At 44.0% G+C, this 9659-nt stretch overlaps 1 long non-coding RNA gene across 2 annotated transcripts in view; it reads left to right on the forward strand.

Moving 5' to 3' along the window:
* The window catches only part of LOC310687930, a 29809-nt gene extending 20429 nt beyond the window's left edge, over positions 1-9380 (forward strand). The window contains exons 2-3 of one of the 2 annotated variants that reach the window (XR_014516644.1): positions 5389-5601; positions 8471-9380. This is a non-coding gene — a long non-coding RNA (uncharacterized lncRNA). The remainder of the gene's footprint in view (positions 1-5388; positions 5602-8470) is intronic. The other variant, XR_014516645.1, reaches the window with a different exon arrangement.
* The last annotated feature ends 279 nt before the right edge of the window (positions 9381-9659 follow it).

Raw genomic sequence — 9659 nt, forward strand, 5'->3', positions numbered from 1 at the left:
GGTGGTGCTGATGATGTTTCCATGGAAGTTCCAAGACACAGCTTTTGGTCCAGCACAAAGAAAGACAAGAATCTGTTTCTCCAGCTTCTAGCTTCATGTCATTATCTTACCAAAGGAACTGGTTTGGCTGGTTCAGCAGGTTCAGCAGGCTGGCATAATATATATGATCTCCTTAAATTGACCTCAGATGGCTATAGTTTACAGTAAGCCTGGTATAAAATGATCTGTCCTGTCAGGATAAATGCAGTATTGAACAGAGTCAAAGGTTGCATACATTCGGCAGATTGGTTTGGTTTTATTAATTTCTAGCATCTCTAATTATGCTCATTGCTGCCAGGTATTGTTGATTGCCTCTGAAATTATTGGAGCTTCTGTTTTGAGCCATATTAAAGACATATTAAGGGACACGGGTGGTGCTGTGGTCTAAACCACAGAGCCTAGGGCTTGCTGATCAGAAGGTTGGCGGTTTGAATCCCTGTGACAGGGTGAGCTCCCATTGCTCAGTCCCTGCTCCTGCCAACCTAGCAGTTCGAAAGCACGTCAAAGTGCAAGTAGATAGATAGGTACCAATCCGGCAGGAAGGTAAACGGCGTTTCCGTGCACTGCTCTGGTTCGTCAGAAGTGGCTTAGTCATGCTGGCCACATGACCCGGAAGCTGTACGCCAGCTCCCTCGGCCAGTAAAGAGAGATGCGCACCGCAACTCTAGAGTTGTCCTCGACTGGACCTAATGGTCAGGGGTCCCTTTAAGGACAGTTAGCAGGTCCCCATCAGATTGTTTCCCCCCCAAATATTCTTCTAGCTGCTAAGATCATCTTTGCTCAACATGGAAAATCAGCGATTTTGCCTACAATTAAGAAATGATTGATGACAGCACTTGTGATCACCGACATGAGATAAGTTGACAGGAGATGCTGACAGGAGATAAAATCCACTCAAATGGACTTAGAGTAGTGGCATTGATGGTAGAGAAATGGATCTCTCACTTAAACACAAATGAGGACTTTAAATATAGAGACCGATATATTTCTGTAATATTTATTAGAATAATAAAAAGGAGAAACTGTATTGTTCTGGTGGGTTTGAAGATTGTATTGCTGCGTTAACCCCTTAAGGTGCGGCATTCATGCAGGATTTAATTTATTATACTCATCAGGAATACTTTCTGTGAAATTCAAGGGATTATGTCTCAGAAACATCCATATCAGAGCTTTCCAAACTGTGTGTCATGACACGTTAGTGCAGGGGTCAGCAAACTTTTTTAGCAGGGGGCCTGTCCACTGTCCCTCAGACCTTATGGGGGGGGCAGACTATATTTTGGAAAAAATAATGAACGAATTCTTATGCCCACAAATAACCCAGAGATGCATTTTAAATAAAAGGACACATGCTACTCATGTAAAAACATGCTGATTCCCAGATTGCCCGTGGGCCAGATTTAGAAGGCGATTGGGCCAGATCCTGCCCCCAAGCCTTAGGTTGCCTACCTATGTGTTAGTGTGTCAGCTGCAGTGTGTAGTTGTGTTGTTGAATGCTCCCCACGCTCCTCCCAGGGTTGGAAAGGAGTTAGTTTAACCCAGACACCCCCAACCTGTGGCCCTCCAGATGTTTTGGCCTACAACTCCCATGATTCCTAGCTAACAGGACCAGTGGTCGGGGATGATGGGAATTGTAGTCCAAAACATCTGGAAGGCTGAAGGTGTGGGATGCCTGGTTTAACCTCTGGTTTGCTAGTAAAACTGAATTACTGTGTCGAGAAATGATGCGTGTCTAAAAAGTGTGTCAGCAACAAGGCGCATTTCTCAATTTTCACCGTAGACCATAGACTTTGATCCTTGGTTTTTGAACATTTCAGAAGTCGCACAGTCTTCCGGAATGGATTACATTCAAAAATTGAGGTTCCACTATACTGCCATCTCCACAGGAACATCACCATTTTTTCAGTGGAATTGTTTTGGTGTGTGTGTGTGTGTGTGTGTGTGTGTGTGTGTGTGTTATTGGTTTGTTTTTTGTTTCAGTTTTTTGTGTCTTTTGTATTTTCCTTTTGTGAAAATGAAAATAAATGGTACAATTTGGGTCATTTTGGATGCAAAGGGAGAAAAGCAAGCTGCAGAGGAATTCCTGGGTAGCCTACGCAAAATGACCTGACCAGGATAAGACCATTAATTTACAATACGGGCCATTGAAATGCAAGAGAATTGTCCTCCTCCCTTGCCCTGAGGTGTGAACAGAGACTGGGACATTTGGAAGGTTGTCAGGGTAACTGGGTGTGAGGTGACAGGAAAAGAGTGTTTTTAACAGGGTGTTCTGGGAAGGAGAGGGAAGAAGAAAGATTGGGATCCATCTTGGGCAGGCTGGCTGCAGGCTGGCTGGGAGAGATGCCTTGGACTGCATGGCTGCCCTGCTGTGGGGTACAAGCTCCTCTTGAATAACCATGCTGTAAGATCTGGACTCCCTCCACACAGAATGAAGGTGTAAATAGGCGAATAAACCACATTTCTTAAAGCTACGACAGTCTCTGCTGTGTCTCAGTTCTCCAAAGGGACACAGACCTGGGACCCAATGGGCACTTGCCACCACTCAGTACAGAGAAGGAAAGACACACAACTTTTGTAGCAGTATTTTTCTGTTGTGAACTGCCCTGGGATCTTGGGCTACAAATTTCATAAATTAACAACAACAACAGCAGCAACTCCTCTATGGATCTGAGTCCAAGTATAAAAGGGGAATTTACTTAATACATTGTTCATGTGACATTTGTAGCTGTCCTTTGATTACCCTGTGAAAATGCTGCCGTACATCATGTTTTCTTATCTAGCCAGGCAATTATCTAGCGAAGGATGGGGGATTAGTAAATCTACTGGGAAGTGATGAGGCGATCATATGTTGGTTATCACTTCCAGAGAGGGCGAGAGCTCACCCTAACTTGACGGTGGTTACAATTAATGAAATGACCTTCATATTTCCCTCTGCAAAGCTAGCGTGCTCAGAGCTGTTGTCCACTTAACGAAGTTGTCTTCCTTCCCAAGCTATTCAGTGACTTTCAAATGAGAAATATTGCCATCTCAAGCAATTCGTATGCAATAGCATGGCAAGTGATTAACCTTATCTCAATACGGCTCATTAGTTCTGTATTGTATCCAATCTAACTTCATTCAACAAAAGACAAGACACGGTATTTTAACATCAACTGCATCAGTTGAACAACAACAATATGTCTAGCAGGAATGGGAGATGGACACCTCCCCATGTTTTGATCTAGTCTATCATCATCGCTCCCCACTTTCCTTCTGAATGTCAAATTCTTCTAAACGAAATATGTGTGCATAGCCCTTCTAATTTTCTTCTATGGTGATCACTCATAGCCAAGTAAGATTGTCTTCCATGAACATGGTCTTAACAGTAAGTCCATAAGTGATGTGGAGGCCAATTCTGGATCCACAAATCCTTCCACAGTCGGGATATTGGCTTCTGGGCAGGAGTTGATCATTGTGAGGGTTTGCCAAGCGTGCCTTTCTCTTAGTGCGTTTCTCCCTTTCGTCCTGAGTTCCAGCATCTTCAAAGCCCATGACACCTTTGGTAAATAACACATTGAGAATCAGTGGAATGCTGGACTGAGGCATAGATCCAAATGCCAGCTCTGACATTAATTCCGCTGGCTCAGCTTCAGTTGTCCAATCTGTAAAATGGGTGTACTAACACCTTACCTCGCAAAGTGTTGCAATATATGAACTGACCCAGACTCTGAGATCATCATCGGAGGCCCTTCTTTGTGTGCCTCCTCCATGAGAGGTCCAGAGGCTGGCACCACAAGAACGGGCCTTTCCCCCTGTTGTTCGGTTCTGTTAGCTCTCTTGCCATCACCACTGTGTCTCGCCTTGTCCACTTCAATGGGTTTTATTCTTGATTTCCGGCCAGTGAGAGAGCCGGTGTGGTGTAGTGGTTAAGAGCGGTAGTCTCGTAATCTGGGGAACCGGGTTTGCGTCCCTGCTCCTCCACATGCAGCTGCTGGGTGACCTTGGGCCAGTCACGCTTCTCTGAAGTCTCTCAGCCCCACTCACCTCACAGAGTGCTTGTTGTGGGGGAGGAAGGGAAAGGAGAATGTTAGCCGCTTTGAGATTCCTTCGGGTAGTGATAAAGCGGGATATCAAATCCAAATCCAAACTCTTCCAGCGTAGGGTTTTCCTTCCGGCATCCATCTTGGGACCACTCTGAAGTTCCAACTGTTTCCCAAACCCTACAGGCCAAACCCTGCACTAAAGGATAAATGGACATAAATCTGACATCAGGAATCACAAGACAGAGAAACCAGTAGAAGAACGCTTCAGTCTCCCAGGACATTCAATACAAGATCTCAAAGCAGCTGTCTTATTACAAAAGAATTTCAGAAATAGACTGGAAAGAGAAGTTGCTGAATTACAACTTATTACCAAACTGAAAACTATGGAGAGACCTGGTCTTAATAGAGATATTGGATTCTTGTCTCATTACTCATGCTAAAGCTATTTTTGGTCATCCCTTGCTTTTTCCTGTAGGACTAATTGCAGTCGTTAACAGTTGTTAACAGTCGTCAGCAGGCTTACCATACCCATTAAGCCAATCACCCATCTCCTACTACTCTTCTGAGCAATGCCCCCACCCTCCCACTATATATAAGGGTCTGGTGCAGGGGTCCCCAAACTAAGGTCCGCAGGCCTGTTAAGGTCTGAGGGACCCGTTTATCTGGCCCGCAGCGACCCCCGCTGCCCACTGCTGCTGCCCACTCTTACTGGTGCTGTGCTGCACGGCTGCCCACTTCCAGATTGGAGGAGCACCAGAAATAGCTTGTGTGCACGCACAAGCATGATTTCTGGTGCACATCCGAGTCGGAGGAGGCCCGTACACATGCGCACAAGCTATTTCTGGTGCTCCTCCAACCAGGAAGTGTGCCGGAAATAGCGTGTGTGTATGCGTATGGGCACGCGCTCCCCCACCCTCTGGCCCGCCACGCAATCAGCGCTGGAGACAGCGGCCCGAGGAGCGGTAAATTTGCTGACCCCTGGTCTGGTGGCTTCTGTGTCAGTGTATCTGAAGAAGTGTGCATGCACACGGAAGTTTATACCAGAACAAACCTAGTTGGTCTATAAGGTGCTACTGGACAATTTTTTATTTATTTCTATTTCAACTGCATCAGACCAACACGGCTACCTACCTGAATCTGTTTCTCAAGAGAAAGCTTTTACCTCTGGGCCGCTGGGTGGCAACCAAACAAACAGATATTACAAATCCCACGCAGAGGGGATGCCAGCCAGCCAGGCTGATCCTGTGAGCTGCGAGCTCTAACCGTGAATGGAAATGCTAACCAGCCTTCTGTAACAGTTATCTCCTTTCCGTTTGTCTCCCCTTGCTAGGCAATTACGGAGATGATCAAAGAGAGATCCAGGACGACCTTCTGACACTCGGTAGTAATCAAGCCATCGCTCTAACCCTCACGTGAAGAACTCTTGCTGAGTGACAGCCCAAGCAACCTAATTAGAATCCAAGCTTTTAAAGATCATTTCTACAGATACCCATTGCACAGTCAGCCCTATGACAGCGAGAGGCCCAACGGTGCATAAAACAATGTAAATTAGCATATGGAAGGTTTCTTTCCGAAACACTGCATTTAGACATAATTGGCTGTCATATTTCATTATTCTTCTTATTATTGCTGTAAGAAGTGTTTACCCTGGTAGAGATATAGATACATTCCGTAGAATGCTGCAACATGACACACAGACTGGTTACTCTGAAGGAGAAAAGTCTATAATGCAGTCGCAAAGATGGAAAAGGATTGGCAGTAGAGGGAAACGCTTTCAGATTGCTAGGTGATAATGGCTGCGAAGGATGGCAATGGCAGGCAGAAAAGTGGTCAGAAGTGATAGAGGGGCAGAAAAACAGCAGGCCCGAACCTATGAACCTAGAAGGATTAGAGAAACAGAGAGGGTAGATGCCTCAGTTAGGGAAGGGTGTCATATACCGTATTTTTCGCTCTATAGGGCGCACCCGAGCAAAGGACGCACCTAGTTTTTAGAGGAGGAAAACAAGTAAAAAAATATTTTGAATCAAATCAGAGTCAGGGCTGAAGAGGGAAGCCCGGGGTTTCCCCATAAAGCCCCGGCATCCCCAAGCTAGAACAGCGAGACGCTGCACAGTGCTCCGTCTCTCTGTTCTGGCTTCGGGGACAGCCTTCCAAGCCTCTGCAGGGCAGTGGGGTGCCTTCACCCCACTGCCCTGCGGAGGCTTTGCGCAGCTAACCCCAAAGCCTTTGCAGTGCAGTGCGAGGTCCCACTGCACTCCAAAGGCTTCGGGTTCCTTTCGCTGAAGCCAGGAGAGTCTTGCTCTCCCGGCTTCAGCAAAAGGAACCCTAAGCCTTTGGAGCGTAGCGCAAGGTACCGCTGTGCTCCAAAGGCTTCAGGCAGCTATCCCTGAACCCTGGAGAGCGACCCCTCGCTCTCCAGGCTTCAGCGAAAGCAACGCATAGCCTCCGGTGTGCGGAGGGAGCGCTCCCTCTGCACTTTGGAGGCTTCGGGTTGCTTTCGCTGAAGCCAAGGAGCCTGTATTTGCTCCGTAGGACGCACAAACATTTCCCCTTCATTTTTGGAGGGGAAAAAGTGTGTCCTATAGAGCGAAAAATACAGTATGTCGAAAGTCTGAATTGCCCAGAAAATACTTAGCAATTGAAGTGAGGTTACAGGGAACCAGGCAGAGGGCCTTCTCGGTAGTGGCGCCCTCCCTGTGGAACGCCCTCCCATCAGATGTCAAGGAAACAAACAACTATCTGGCTATAAGAATACATCTGAAGGCAACCCTGTATTGGGAAGTTTTTAATGTTTGATTTTTTTAAAAAAATAATTTTTATTGAATTTTCAAATTATAACAACAAATTTTCCACAAATCTTAACTGATCAATTTATATATCCATATTTCTCCCCTCCCCCCTCTTTGGCCTCCCTCCTTATTTCCGTATTGATTTATGAAACAAATTCTATACCCTGCTGGTTTTACCTCTTATATAGTTGTGAAAGTTTAGTCAAAACCTGCCAATGGGTCCAAATCTTTATACTGTCTTTTTATATAGTTCATAAATGGTTCCCACTCCTTTTTGAAATCGATGTTCGTTCTCTCTCTCTCTCTCTCTCTCTCTCTCTCTCTCTCATGTATCCTCTCTGTCAGCTTAGCCAGTTCCGCATAGTTCATAAGCTTAACTTGCCATTTTCCCTTTGTTGGCGTTTTCTCTGTTTTCCATGCTTGTGATAATAAAATTCTTGCTGCTGTTGTCGCATACATAAACAATCTCCTGCAGGTTCCCTCACTGCAAAAAGCGAGGTTGCAGGGAACCAGGCAGAGGGCCTTCTTGATAGTGGCACCTGCCCTGTGGAACACCCTCCCATCAGATGTCAAGGAAATAAACAACTATCCGACTTTCGGAAGACATCTGAAGGCAGCCCTGTTTAGCGAAGCTTTTAATGTTTGGTGTTTTATCGTGTTTTTAATATTCTGTTGGGAGCCACCCAGAGTGACTGGGGAAACACAGCCAGATGGGTGGGGTATAGATAGATAAATTATTATTATTATTATTATTATTATTATTATTATTATTATTATTATTAAATTTCTTACTTATTTCATGTTATAAGGCATCCCCTCCCATCCTCTTTTTATCTCTATAGAGCAATCCTAGTTATGCTTACTCACAGGTAAGTCCAATTAATTTCAATGACACTTACTCCCATGCAGGTACATGAGCGTAGGATTGCAGCCTCCATCTTTTTATGCCAAGTAAAATCCGCCGAGAAGTCAGCTTGCAGGCTTACTGGGGCAGCTACAGAAAAGTGGTACATCAGCAGAGGGGGATATTAGTGAACAACAACGATGTTTCCTAGTACACTGTATTCCATGATTACTCTCGTTAGCCTTGTGAAAGGAAGGGAGAAAAAGAGAAAGAACATTTCTCCTATTCCGCTGGATTTGTGGTTTGATGAAAGCAACCCTGAGCTGGAACAAACAATACGTCAAAAATGATTATGCAACGTGAGATGAAGAAATATTTCTCCGTTCCGTGCCAGGAAAGCTACAGGCAATTTGGGAAGTCATGTGTGTTTGCCCTCTGCCCCTTTTCAAGATGACTTTTAAAACACTGATTTTTTTTATTAAAAAAAAAAATTAGCACAAAGAGGAGCTCTTTTCGGAACTCAAGATGCAAAAGGAGGAAGCATCACATGGAGCAACTTTCCCTGTCTTTATAAATGATGGTTTAACCACAACGACTGCATTCTTCTTCCCCCTTTTGTCCTTGTAGCAAAAGTTAAGCTGAAAGCAAAAAATAAAAGAAAATGGAAAAATACATCTCAATGGCCAGACTCGTATGCCATGCTCACCAACGTCTTTATTTTTTTAAAAAATTAACAATAATATTTATTTTCTAATTTATTTTCTTTTAAATCCCACTAGGACATCAGATGGCCATTATACCAGCATGTTCTATTGGCAACAGGTGTCTGTTTTCGTTTCATACTTGGAGCCTCTGTTCCCTAATGTTTTGCCCACCGTGATGCCGGCGTCTGAACAGGAAAGATTAAACAGCACGTCTTGGGAGGAAAAACAAAAAGATGGCTGAGAATCAAAGGCTACCAGACAGCCCCGAACATGTTCTGAAAACAAAAGTGCATGAAATCAAACAGATACATGAGCAAAACATCAGTTATCTCCAAAGCTGTGAAAAATCCATATGTTTTGTCTATGTGGCCCTTAAACACATTGTTTTGCCTCTTGTCCACATGAATGGAGGCAAGAGGGGCAGACTATACTTTGCCTTACATTGCTGAGTTTAAATGAAGCCTTAAATCTGTGGAAGAAACCCACAGTCGCTGCTTTTACCTCCGAGTGCTGCACAGCAAATCTATGACTGAAAACACTAGGCTGGGAATAAAGTAAAACCCAAATTTCCTATGTCAACCAAACCTTTGTTTCTGAAGCCTTTGCAAAGATGCTGTCCTGGGTTTGGGGCATATGAAAGCATATGAATCGCGTTCTTCTGGTCCCATTATGCCTTCTGAATTTTGTGTCCATTTACTGGGACTCAGCTGTCCACTCTGCTAGAGACAGGGCTGGAAAAAAATTACTTCCAGTTTGTGTTCATTGCTAATTGAGACGGCATAGGCACACTTGTTTTGGGACTTCGACTTCCCTCCTCTGTGAATTTACCCTCTTTTGTCCTCTTCTTCATATCTGGATGGACTCTATTAATTCTTTTCCTCATCTATTTCATATACGTTTTAGAAACTGCAAGTTTTTTTTACAGTAACCCAGCTAATGTTTCAATTTGTTTACAAATTGTTTGTAATAAATATTCAATAAACGCTTTCCATTCCTTGATAAAAAGTCTGTTGTCTTGATTTCTTATTCTTCCAGTAAGTTTCACCATTTCTGCATAGTCCATTAATTTCTGTAACCATTATTCTTTCACGGGGACTTCTTTTTCTTTCCATTTTTGGGTGAATATCATTCTTGCGGCAGTGGTTGCATACATAAATAAATTTCTATATTGTTTAGGTAACTCTGATCCCGTAATTCCCAAGAGAAAAGCTTCTGTTTCTTTTCTTTTACAAAAGTTAACTTAAATACATTTTTCAATTCATTA

Source organism: Podarcis liolepis (assembly GCF_965112155.1).
Source record: "Podarcis liolepis genome assembly, chromosome: 10".
NCBI classification, from domain to species: Eukaryota; Metazoa; Chordata; class Lepidosauria; order Squamata; family Lacertidae; genus Podarcis; species Podarcis liolepis.